The 11636-nt window shown below is 40.2% G+C and overlaps 1 protein-coding gene across 5 annotated transcripts in view; it reads left to right on the top strand.

The window, feature by feature from the left end:
• fam13b (family with sequence similarity 13 member B) overlaps nt 1-11636 on the top strand; it is a 63573-nt gene that overhangs the window by 2762 nt on the left and 49175 nt on the right. Inside the window, exons 1-2 of one of the 5 annotated variants that reach the window (XM_031867005.1) lie at nt 4190-10755; nt 10960-11030. The exons of 3 other annotated variants lie outside the window; for them this stretch is intronic. The gene's annotated coding sequence lies outside the window, so the exon portion shown is untranslated. Of the gene's footprint in view, nt 1-4189; nt 11031-11636 lie in introns of those variants that run through there. One more of the 5 variants, XM_031867003.1, reaches the window with a different exon arrangement.

Genomic DNA, 11636 nt, shown 5'->3' with positions numbered 1-11636 from the left:
GTGTGTGTGTGTGTGTGTGTGTGTGTGTGTGTGTGTGTGTGTGTGTGGGGGAATTGCTATGATTAGCATTGGTTCTCATCCAGTATACCTTAGCTGAACCTGTAGCCTTTTATGTGACGGACCTCACGTATGCACATACCAGCGGTGTCAAAACGCTCCAACCTCCTGCCGTGTGAGATAAGACTGTGTACGTAAGACGACCCATAGTTTTTATATGGAAGGAAAACACACACACACACACAGAGCTGCCTGCAGTGTGGGATTTTGGTTGCCAGGTCAGTGAGTGGTTGTTACAGACTCCGTGGACGGGGGCCAAGCTAAACCAAATGTGATCCAAATCCCTCTTTAAAGCTTTACACGCACTGCCAGAAATTCACCAGATTTAATCTGTCTGCATGTGTTCACACCTGCAGGCAAATAGGTTTCATAATGTCACTTTCTATTGTTTAGAATATAATTCAGCTTTAATGACTCAGCATTTATCTCTTGCTCTTAGGCAGAATAAGACACAATGAACACAATGATAGGATGACAAGAGATTTAAGGAGGAACCAAAGCAGTGACATTAGATAGAAATACAATGATAAAGGAGATATCTCGTTACCGAGCAAGAAGCCTTGGAGCATTGGTGTACATTAAGGCAAAATGTTCCCCGCAGTGTGGCACTGACCCGGCCCAACGATTGTGTAAATGGGGTGAGTCCATTAGGCAGCTGGAATAACAAAGGCTTCTACAGTAAGACACATCTTTTATTCACGTGTTGTTATCTTTTTACCCACGAATATCAGCCCCACGAGAGCATTTTACTGTCGGATCCCAGACTGTGACTACACCGACACAATAATGTAATCCATCAGTGAGGTGCATGTTCATTTTAAAAGAGTTTGATGAACGGTCACAGTAGCGCTGGACCATAAACAGAGAAAACAGACGTCTGGAATCCTTCCTTGGTTTAACAAATAGAAAAAACACAGTCTGCACCCATCATGTTATCTATCTATTCAGGATTTGTCATGATGACATGTTTTCTACTATTTTCTGAAATTGTACGAAACCCAACAATTAATCAGTTAAAATAATCAATAATGAAAAGTTGAGTAATATTTCCTGTTGTGAAGTCAGATGAGGGTGTGAGATATTGAGAGATATGTCAGCTGGTAAAGATGTAACTATTATTCTTTCATTATATCTGGTTGTATCAGGTCTTTGCAGGCAAAAACTGAGCGGGACTGCTTTTGGGAAATATTGGCTTTACAGGATTTGGCATCAAATTAAGGAGATTCCTCCATTTGTCAGGTATTAAATTTATTTGATTACCCACAACAGACACCACCATCTGCTTATTTTATCCATAAATTGTTTTTTAACTAATCCAATCTCCTCTCTGCCAGAAGGACGTCAAACGTAGATGACAGGGGATTTGGTGAGACGAGCTCTAAATGTTGCTGTAGATATCAGACAGAAGCGCATAATCTTTATCATTCTTGTAATTTGTCGTATAATTGTCATTTTTTTTTTTTGTGCGATATACCGTAACAAACAATGACTTGAGAAGCAGAAGGCCTCAGCTCGAGGCAGATGGAGAAAGCTGAGCGGCTGGTTGGGTTGAAGTAATCTGGTTTAAGGGCAGCGCTTGAACTGTACAGCATCTGCTGAATGTGTCGAGCAAATAGAGAGAAGGACAAACTGTCGTATCTGTAAAGCCGCCATTTCCTACCCTGGTTGTTGGACTTTTGCATTAGATTACGTCTGTGGGGGTTTTCCCTTTAAAGATATTTTAAAACTAAAGTGTGATTGAAAGTTTCCAACACCAAAATATCAGAGCTTTCATAGTTTAAGGTGCGAGTGGAAAATAAGCGTTTGACAGCGATTGAGCAGCAGATCAGCTTATTGATCATTGTCCTTGTTTTGAATGAACACAGCACCACCTCCCTTCATTGGCCTAAAGGCTTATAATCATAGTGATACAAATCAGGTACATTTCTATTAAACAAACAAAAAACATATAACCCGTTGCTTCCTGTATTGCTGTGTGAGACAATCTGCTCGGTCACCGTTTGTCAGCTCTTCTGTCTGCTCATTTGTCAGCGTACGCTCACAGCTGGTGTTTTGATCTATTGTTTACACAGAGGCACAGATGGAAATGACAAGACTCGTACTATCCTGTGTGAGCTATTTGTTCTGTTTTAATTGAATCTCATTCAGTCCTTAGTATAACACAGCAAAGACAGTTTATTCAACGATATCTAACAAGCGGCTCCTGGTTTCCTTATTGTTTCGCCGTAGTGTCGCTTCCTCATTGCACCGTCGCTGCTTTCATAGAGCTGTCAGGCACGTAGTACAGCGTGTAAAGACAACAGATGGAGAAGGGTTGGTTTCTTAAATGCAGAAAAGGCTGAAGCGTACTGGTATTTCAGTGAGCAGTGGTCTGACAAGGAAAGAGAGAGAGGTGATAAAGATCAATGCTAAATCAATAAAGCTCAATGTCATTTTCTCTGTGGCTCTGCTCTGCTGAGGCTGTGAAGGTTCTGTGTTGTGAATCACACAGTGAAGGACAAATAAAGACAGGTTAACCATCATAGTCAAACCTCAAAGTATCAGGACCCCTGTTTTGTGAATCTAATCAAATCCTCAGCTGGCAGTTATGCTACATCCAGACATCAGAATAAACAGATTGTATTGACTATTGGTGATTACCAAACGCATCTATTCGTCGTTTTCCTGACAGAAACATCACAGAGCCGGAGCAAGAAATGCAAAATATCTCTGCAAAAAGTTGATGTGCTACAGAACAATGCACTGGTATATCTTTTGTATATGATTATAATAATACTTTTATGCAAGGATTGGGTGATTTGATGATATGATATTTTGCAATACTGTTTATACTGCGGCAGCTTTTCCTTTTAACATCTCGGCAATGTTGTGGTAAATGTTGCAAATTGAATTATTACTTTATGGTCAAATTGGATTTTTATATGATTTTTTGCATCAATGTGATGACTTACATTAATTTGTATTTAATTAATTTAATTAACTGCATTAGCCAAAACATTATACGTTCACTGTTTCTCCAACAATTGTCTAGAAAATAGACTTCATCACAATAGATATCAATGCTGCATTTACAATAAGATGTGACGTAGAGGATGTAAATGATACAGAGGACTTTATTGATATCACAGAGTCCAAATTCGATCCCAGAGTGTTAAAGATATCAATAGCAGTTCTGTTGCAACACGAGGGTGGAACAAAACTTTCCTGAATGTAGCAGCTATGAATAGTATTTAATGCCCACGCTCAATCTGTTTAAATATGTCTTTAACTTAAAAAAGATTCAAGAGAAACACTCGTGAAGGCAGAGCTTCACTGAACGTATATAATGCATACTTAATGCTTATATCTTAGATGTTTTATTGTGCTGGTAATGAAGTGGCCATCACACAAAGACAACTTCATGCAACTGTCCTGAACAAATTGCTCCACTCCCACAGTTTCCAACACAGAGCTGCACTTGTTCCCACTGTAGGCGTTGAAGTTTGCAGTGTCACAGCCCCTCAGGCCAGCGAAGAATGGATCTTATTCTACTGCTTCCCCTTCAGAGCACTTGTAGGACACGTCAGGATTTCTATGAAACGTAGAGACACGAAACTGTGATAACCTGGAGAGTAGAGTAAAGCGGTCCTGAGACGAGTAGATCACCGGATCAGCGATCAGACAAACCTCCTCCTCCAGCAAATGCTCTTATGCAGGGCACCTAACCACAGTGAAGGTGCTCAGGGGCAATTAACCGCTCGCTGCAGAAGACTGTTTTTACACTGGGGTGAAACCACACAGTGTGCAGAGGAAGTGGGGTGTTGCTGATAAGAGCGTAGGCAATACAGGTTCAAAAATATATACGGACTCGTATGCAAACAACTTGTGCATAACTAATCAAATTATCAACGAGGCTGCAGATCGTTTTCTTGATAAATTGGTTTATGTTTGGTCTATAAGACAGAAAAACACACATCGCAGTTTTACAACCAGTACATTTAAATCTTCAGATAGTTGTTTGAACACCTGTCACAGAAAACAAATGTATTCAATTTACTGTCACAGAAAACAAAGAGAAGCAGCAAATCTTCACCTTTTGAGAGCCAGGAAACAGAAAACAATTGACATTTTTGCATGAAAAAATGCCTTCGATAATTATTGATTTATCATTTTTTTAGATGATGATTTTTGTATTGATCAACAGAAAAAATAATTCAGCTCTACATCCAACATGGTGGCCTGGATTGTACGTTGAACAAGCTTTAGCTTTCTTCGTCCCCTCTGGCGTATTCATCAGATCCTCAGGCTTCAAGGAAAGTCCAGTTGAAGAAAATTGAATTTACCGTTAAATATGGTCTCTAAAAGAGGCTATGGCGGTGAGCTGCTGCTACTGATTCAAGGGCAAACACTGGCTTTACTGCCTCCATTTAATTCCTGTGCTCCGGCTCGCTCTACCTCACTTACTCCTTTCTCCCCGCTGCTTTCTATCCTCTAATCTTCTTCTGTCGTTCTCTTTCTGATGCTCTTTTATTCACCATAAACGCTGTCCCCCCCCCCCCCCAGCCTGGTTTGACCTGCTGGTATCTGCCTGTAAGACACAGAACCACGATTTGAACTCTATGCAAATGCTGACCCACTATATCCTGCAACGGCCTGGAGGGGTATCGCAAGTGCAACTTTAATTTGTGCACTCAAGTGAATAATTAGTAGCTTGATTCTTTGTACCAACTCCACCAAATGGCAGAATTAATACCACTCATGCCTAAATATTACTGAAATGATCAACTAATAAGTAGCGACTGTGTAAAAGAATCAGCAGAAAGAACATTTGCATTTCACTATATGTAGCTTGCTGTTTCGTTGAGACGGATGTGTTTTTGCACAAGGAAGACGTTTAAGGTCGATACGCTGCATCAGTAAAAACTTCCGGGAATCTAAAAATGTCTGCATGTGCACAACCACTCCTTTGTCTAAGTAAAGTGACAGATAGACGGGTAGCAGCGGTAGATTATCTCAGGTTAGGAGCTGTGACCAGTTAAATTATGTAAATGAATTAGAAGAGTTTCTTGAATTCAGACTCAAGCCACGCCAGTTGTCTTCAGACGAACCAGGATTATTCAGAATTGAATAAACCGTTGATCATTTGGGCTGAAAGCTGCCTTTTGTTTTCAATTAAATAACCTTTTTTTAGATTGTTAAGCACATTACATAGATAACATCCACATTTATATTTGCAGAAACAAATAAAGGTAGTAGTAAAGTAAATACTAATGCTACATGTTGAGGTGACATACTGTTGTTATTATTGGCCACTATGTTAAAAGAGCAACTTAAACGTACTTACCTCATGTGATAATTGTGTATTTACTCGTACTGACACAAGTAAAACAGGAGGACTCAGTGCTAATGTCTGAAAATGTGCACAAACAGGTTTGAGGTGAACATTAGGGTGTGTGTGTATGTGGGTGTGTGTGTGTGAGAGAGAGAGAGAGAGAGAGAGGAGTTCTGTTTCCTCTATGTATTTATACGCTTTAAACCACATTCTTTCACATTCTCTTTGTTTTATTCTTTGGATCCCTTTCGACGAGTGTTTTGTGTACAGTAGACTGACACAGCTGAGTCCCGTTGGTGCTGCTTTCAACCCTTTAGCCAATCGGCTCGACATAAAACACAGACTTCATATTAAGGTTATAATCAGACTTCCTGTTACTCAGCTTCTTGCTGTTAAGCATTCTGGATCATTACCATGACGTGACACATTATGAGTAGTACTAATGAGTGGATGAGAATGTTTTCATGTTAAATGAAAACTATTTTGTAAACAATATCGGTCTCACTCATAGAATGGCATTGAAAGTGTCTCATATTTAAATATCAGCCCGAACATAAGACGACCTTCCTTTTCCAACACTTGTTTATGGAAAAAGACCTCTTGAAGACACAACACGCACGTTTCCCTGAGATACTATTAATTCAAGCAGAATAACCTTCTCATTCTTCTGGCTTTTTTTGAAATTCTTCACATTTGTGGAGCTTGTCTCTCAGTCTCATACTCACTCTCTCCTGTCTCATCTCTTGTGAGCAGTCACAATGCTATTTTCTTCAGCAGTTGGCATTCTTCATACAAATATTATATTTATATTCATCAGGTTCTTGCTTGGGACACAGTGTTTACCTGTTGTTTTCATTCCATCTGCAAAAAGCAGATAATAATCTCAGTCACATGTTCAGTGATTGGCTGAGAGGTTTCATATCCTTTTGTCTCTAGAATCACTCACACCCCCACACGCTCTTTGTTTTTTTAAGGTGTGGACTGGTTTGTATGTGGCAGGTCATACCAGAGAGTACAAGGCAGTAATGTGTTGTGTCAGGGTCACGGGATGCATGTGTGAATAATCGGCCCAATAACCCAACACAGTAGACAAATAGGGAGAGACTGAAAGTCTGGTATTTCTCTGACTGTCGAGTGGAGAATCAGCTTTAAAATTAAAGTAGACAGACTTGGATTTACTAGTCTAGAGCCGGCGGCAACCTCTGAGTCTGAAAAGTGAAGAAAATGAGGACGTGCCTTCAACTTCCGGGGGCAACTCCTCTTTTTGCAAAAAGAAGTCTGATCGTATAGAAGTCTATTTGTCTCTGCTTCTTACTTGATTTATTACCTCAGTATAATATGTAAGCGTGAGTTTAGTCTTCTTCAATACATGCATGATGTTTATTTATTAAATTATGGTCCATTTAGAGTGAAATAGACCTTACAGCAGAGTATGCTTTAGGGCGGGGCTACCTTGTGTTCGACAGGGCGCTACCATGGCGTTGTCCGTGTTTTCTTCTTAAAAACAAGATGGCGACGGGCAATTTCCGAATTTAAGGCTTCAAAACCGTAGTCCACCAACCGATAGGTGACGTCCACTTCTTACATACAGGCTATGGTCCGGAGATCTGTCTGTTTCGTGAACGGATTGTGCAACTTATGCATCTTAGAAACTCCTATTCTTTTGTTTTTCTGGGGATTGTAGTCTTTGACGCTGGACTCGAATCAAACTTATCCTCTGAAGAGGATCCCTGCTGCACGTCTCTTCTCACCGTCTCTTTCCACTTCCCTGATTGAGGTTGACCGCGGCGGCAGTGCAGCCAGTGATGATAAACTATGCAGAGTTGTAACTGCTTTGATCTTTTATTTTTGGGATTTGACAACATGATGCAAGTTGAGGGAAATTTGCTGATTTATTCATAACCTCTTGTGAATATTTAATCTTCGTTTTTTGGTGGTGCACTTTGTTGTGATGGCATTGAGGCTATTTAGCAGATCACAGATGAATCATAACATTCAGTGTTTGTTCTCATATGTGATGCTTATCAAATTGACATTATGAAATATGAATGTACTCTATTTGTTGCCGCGTAGGATTTGCTTACTTCTGCAATGATTGATATTAAACTCATCAGGAAAGCGATCTTTCATCTGTCATCATGTCTTCACTAAATATATGTTTAGTCCACTCGTTCTGTTGCTGTGTGTTTGATATCGGGTCAATTTAACTAAAAATGATGCAATAGTGATGTTAGATGTCCCCCTGAACCACACTTCACAGTCGTGCAGGTATTGAACCTGTGACCTTTCTTCTAAAGAACGTTTGCTTTAACTGTTGCCACCCTGCAGAGCGCTTCATCTGTGGATGGGTGCAGGTGCCGCTTCTAGAAAAGGTCTATTTTAAATAGGTCTGTTTCCATACCAGACATGTTGTTCCCGTTCCTCCTTTAAAGGGAAGAGTAAGAAATCTTTAAGTAACTCAACTTTAAGAGTTATTTGAGTTACTCACATTATTCGTTAAGTTTAGGGCTGAAAGCAGAGTGTTACCAGAAAATATTACAAAAGTTGTTTTTCTTTCAGAGGACGAGGACCATAGAAGGAAATTTAATTTTAAGCATGAGTATGCACTTTAAGCAGATTACTTTGAAGCACATGTGTGTTTCAATATGTAGAATTCTCTACAGAATTAGTTTAAGGGTGGTATTAATATATTCCTGTTCAAGGTACCAGTGAGATAAAAAAGCTGCGAGTAGGAGATCCGTGACTTTGAAGGCTTGTCATATCTCAAAACACTGCATTGCAGTTTATAGTACGATGGGGAAGGATTTCTGGGGCGTTACCATGTGACTGCTCATTTAGTTTTTAGATAAACAGTAGAATTAAATGTGTCTCGTTGTGTACTCTTCTCTGTGTTGTTCTCATGTGATCCATTGGCCGACTTCCCTCCTGCTCCTTTAGTTTTATCTCTCTCACTTGCTTCTTCTTGCTCTCTCATAGTGCAGCGCCTCAGCTTTCTCTGTTCCCTTCCTAACAATGTGCCTCATTGTTGAGCAGGAGGCTGTCAAGCATGATATCTGGGATTAAAACGCACAGTCAGACAGAAAGAAACACAGACAGAGCTTTTCTACACTGTTCCATTACTCGCCAAATCCTCGCTACAGAGGCCTTTTTAGGGTCAGTCTTCAGGGCAAACAAGGCACTGGTTTGGGAACATTGAGTTCCCTAATCTCCGGGTGTCATTGTCCTCACCCGCCTGAGCCTGGCAGCAGCAGGACCACCCTCGTTTAAAAGGTGTATGCACTGTACCACGCTATTTAGGCCCCCAAAGTGTCGGCCGTAATAATCATTGTACAATATTCAAACATTATGCAGTAGTTACAGTTTTTATATCTATTCAGTTACAGCATGATCTGGTTTGTGGTACTTCTTTTTGGGTTTCAATAGTTGGGGCCCTGACCCAATATAAGACTTTCACCTCCAGTAGTGGGATTTTCTGTAGCTTCTAAAGAGGCTTAGGACCCAGCAGTGCCAGTGCCGTTAGTTTTAGGGCTGAAGGATCCAATCTTTATGTGTAAACATGTAAGACTCCTAAAACCCCCATTTAATAACCTTCAATACACTTCACAGGTATTCACTGAAAGGATTTACCGTATTAGTCCCTAAAAGGGCAACATGGCATAAGAGGAACAATTCATTTCACCTCAGTGCTGCCTGTGCTGTGTAGAAGTTAAAAGACCAACGTTTGGTCCTTTTTATTATGTAACAGAAATGCATGGGTTTATAAGTAACCTTGTAGTTCAATTATATGTAATGTATTACATGAAGAGCTTTAGATAAACACCACCTACAGTATATGGCGTTCATTTAAAAAACATCATTTTTTAAAGAGTGTTTGTCATCGAGTCACATCTGCCACTGAGCTGAATCCACTAAAAGCTGTGACTCTGAATGTTGTCTCACCAAAGGCAGCAATAAAATGAAGTGTATTTAAAAGGTCGTGACAAGGATTTCGGTTGTTTATTAACCAAAAATGTTAAGAGCCAAAGTTAATTTTAGTATCAGAATTAAGTAAAGATGGCTGCTTCTAACGGGTAAGAGCGAATCCTTGATCCCCTGAAAGCTGTCAGATGGTTTTGTTGAGAGAGACGGACATCATCACAGAGAGGAGAAGACATCCAGCCTCATAACTCCCACAATCCCTATTCTCATCTCTACTTCTCTACTGCGCTTCATGTAGCGGTGATGCCGACCGCCTCAGCAAGTTGGATGGCTTGTGTAACGTGCAGCATACCGATGAATGACGGGGAAGAAAAAGGATTAGTAACAGGACAGAGTGTCTTCTAGCAGAAAAGCAGAAATAAAAGAGTTGTTCCAGAAGGAAACGTGGCACAAAACCCACCAAGGCTCAACCAGGTGCATGTGTGCATATTAAAGACTTTGGTTCATTTTCAACTCTGTTGTTGAGACTGTGTGTGGCAGAGATGGGCAACATGGCTAAGAAATGTGCTTGTTTAAAAAATTATTCAGACAAACGAGCTCATTAAAGCTCATTATGGACACTATTTTTAGCTTTCAACCTTTTTAAGTTGTAAATGATTTTGCATCTCCAGTAAATGTATTTTCCTTCTCCCTCACTCCCTCACACTTTCCCTTCCGTCTCCGTCTCTTGAATATTTCAGTGTCTTTCTGACTACATCACACTCTCAGAAGCAGAACGGTGTTCTTCATATTTTACCACACGGCCATATTCCCATAAAGAGCAGCAAAGTTGGACGCACCAAAAATGTATTCACCCGTTCATCCCATCTCACATATACTCTTAACAGCCTCATTAAATACGCACACACACACACACACACACTCTTGACAGCCTCATTAACTACACACACACACACACAACCTACTTAGCACTGTTAGCTGCGAGCTGCTGACTCAGCGGTCGCCATATTGTGAGCCGTGTGGAGGAAATCCCTCAAGCATCGATATGCTCTGAATTCAAAATTCAGCATCTTTAAGATGTGCATACACACACACAAACTTGCGTGCAGCACTTAACAGGTACACAGCTGATGTACCCAGATTCAAAGAGGCAGTTTGCTCACATTCACTTGGGCATGCACGGACATGCAGGACACGCACACACGGCTTTCCAGCCAAAGCGGTGGGGGTTTGATTATTGTGTTCGGTCCTCGCCTCCAGCAGACGCTTGGACAACACGGCATCTCAAGCCTCGCGGTAGGAAGATGAGATTCAAGAGGAAGGAGAGGAGAGAAGAAGAGAAAAGGGCATAGAACAACATGGAGAAAAAGACTGGAGAAATTTACCAAAAACTCTAAATTTTGATTGGTTTGATTCTAAATATTAGGGTGAAGGCTGGCATGTATGAAAGTGATCGGTGTCCCAGTCAGGTTGGGTTTTTTTTTTGTCTTTAATGTCTTCGCTTTATTTCCTTTGTGCAATCCTTTTCACACATTTTGTGTTGCATTGGTCATCCGCGGCCAATTTTGGAAAAAGTATTTTGCATGTGGTTGAGTAAGCATGTGGTAATTATTCATTATTATTAATAAGCAGTCAATGCCGTGTTGATTTTCTTTCTTTGTTTAAACAAACAGTCTAATCTGCCGTCCGTGATGGAGTCAACTGCTGTGTTAACGAGGTGCTGGTAATCGCTTATGGCACAGAAGTAATTAACTGGTTCACACATTATTTTGCAGCCAGTGTCTTTGTTTCCAGCATTCATTTTATATATCTTATTTTCGATTAGTGTGATGTAGAAAGTTCAGTTTGTATTATTGCTCAGTGCAAAGGTATTTATGACACATTACTGATTATGACAGTTGAAAATACAGATGTTTCTTTTTTTGCTTAATGAGTTAATATGAAGAATTGTAGGAATCTGTACCAGAGTTTGATAAGAACCAGAATCATCAGAAGTGATACAATCGAAGTGATGCTAAGTTTTATCCAAAACAGCTGTTGTTGTTGTTGCTGTTGCAAATGTAGTATGCATCTCTTCTTATGCACCATAATGTATTTTCCAGCAAACACTTGACCTCAGTGGTTGAGAGCAGCACATTTAAAAGCTTTAGATATGTTACAGATTGAACCAATGTTGCATTATGTTCCAATATAAAGTAGCTTTATATGTTTGTAAACATACTAGAGACTGTTGCCTAACAGATTCCATCTTTTTCTCTCTTTCCATTCTGCTGTTATCTCCTTTTTCTTTTGCTCCTCTTCCTTATCTCTCTCTCTCTCTCTCTCTCTCTCTCTCTCTCTCTCTCTCTCT

The sequence above is a fragment of the Anarrhichthys ocellatus genome, unplaced genomic scaffold (genome assembly GCF_004355925.1).
Source record: "Anarrhichthys ocellatus isolate YVR2014 unplaced genomic scaffold, GSC_Weel_1.0 scaffold37, whole genome shotgun sequence".
NCBI lineage: Eukaryota > Metazoa > Chordata > Actinopteri > Perciformes > Anarhichadidae > Anarrhichthys > Anarrhichthys ocellatus.
The sequence above is the reverse complement of the archived record's forward strand: the minus strand, read 5'-3'. Positions and strand labels throughout refer to the sequence as shown.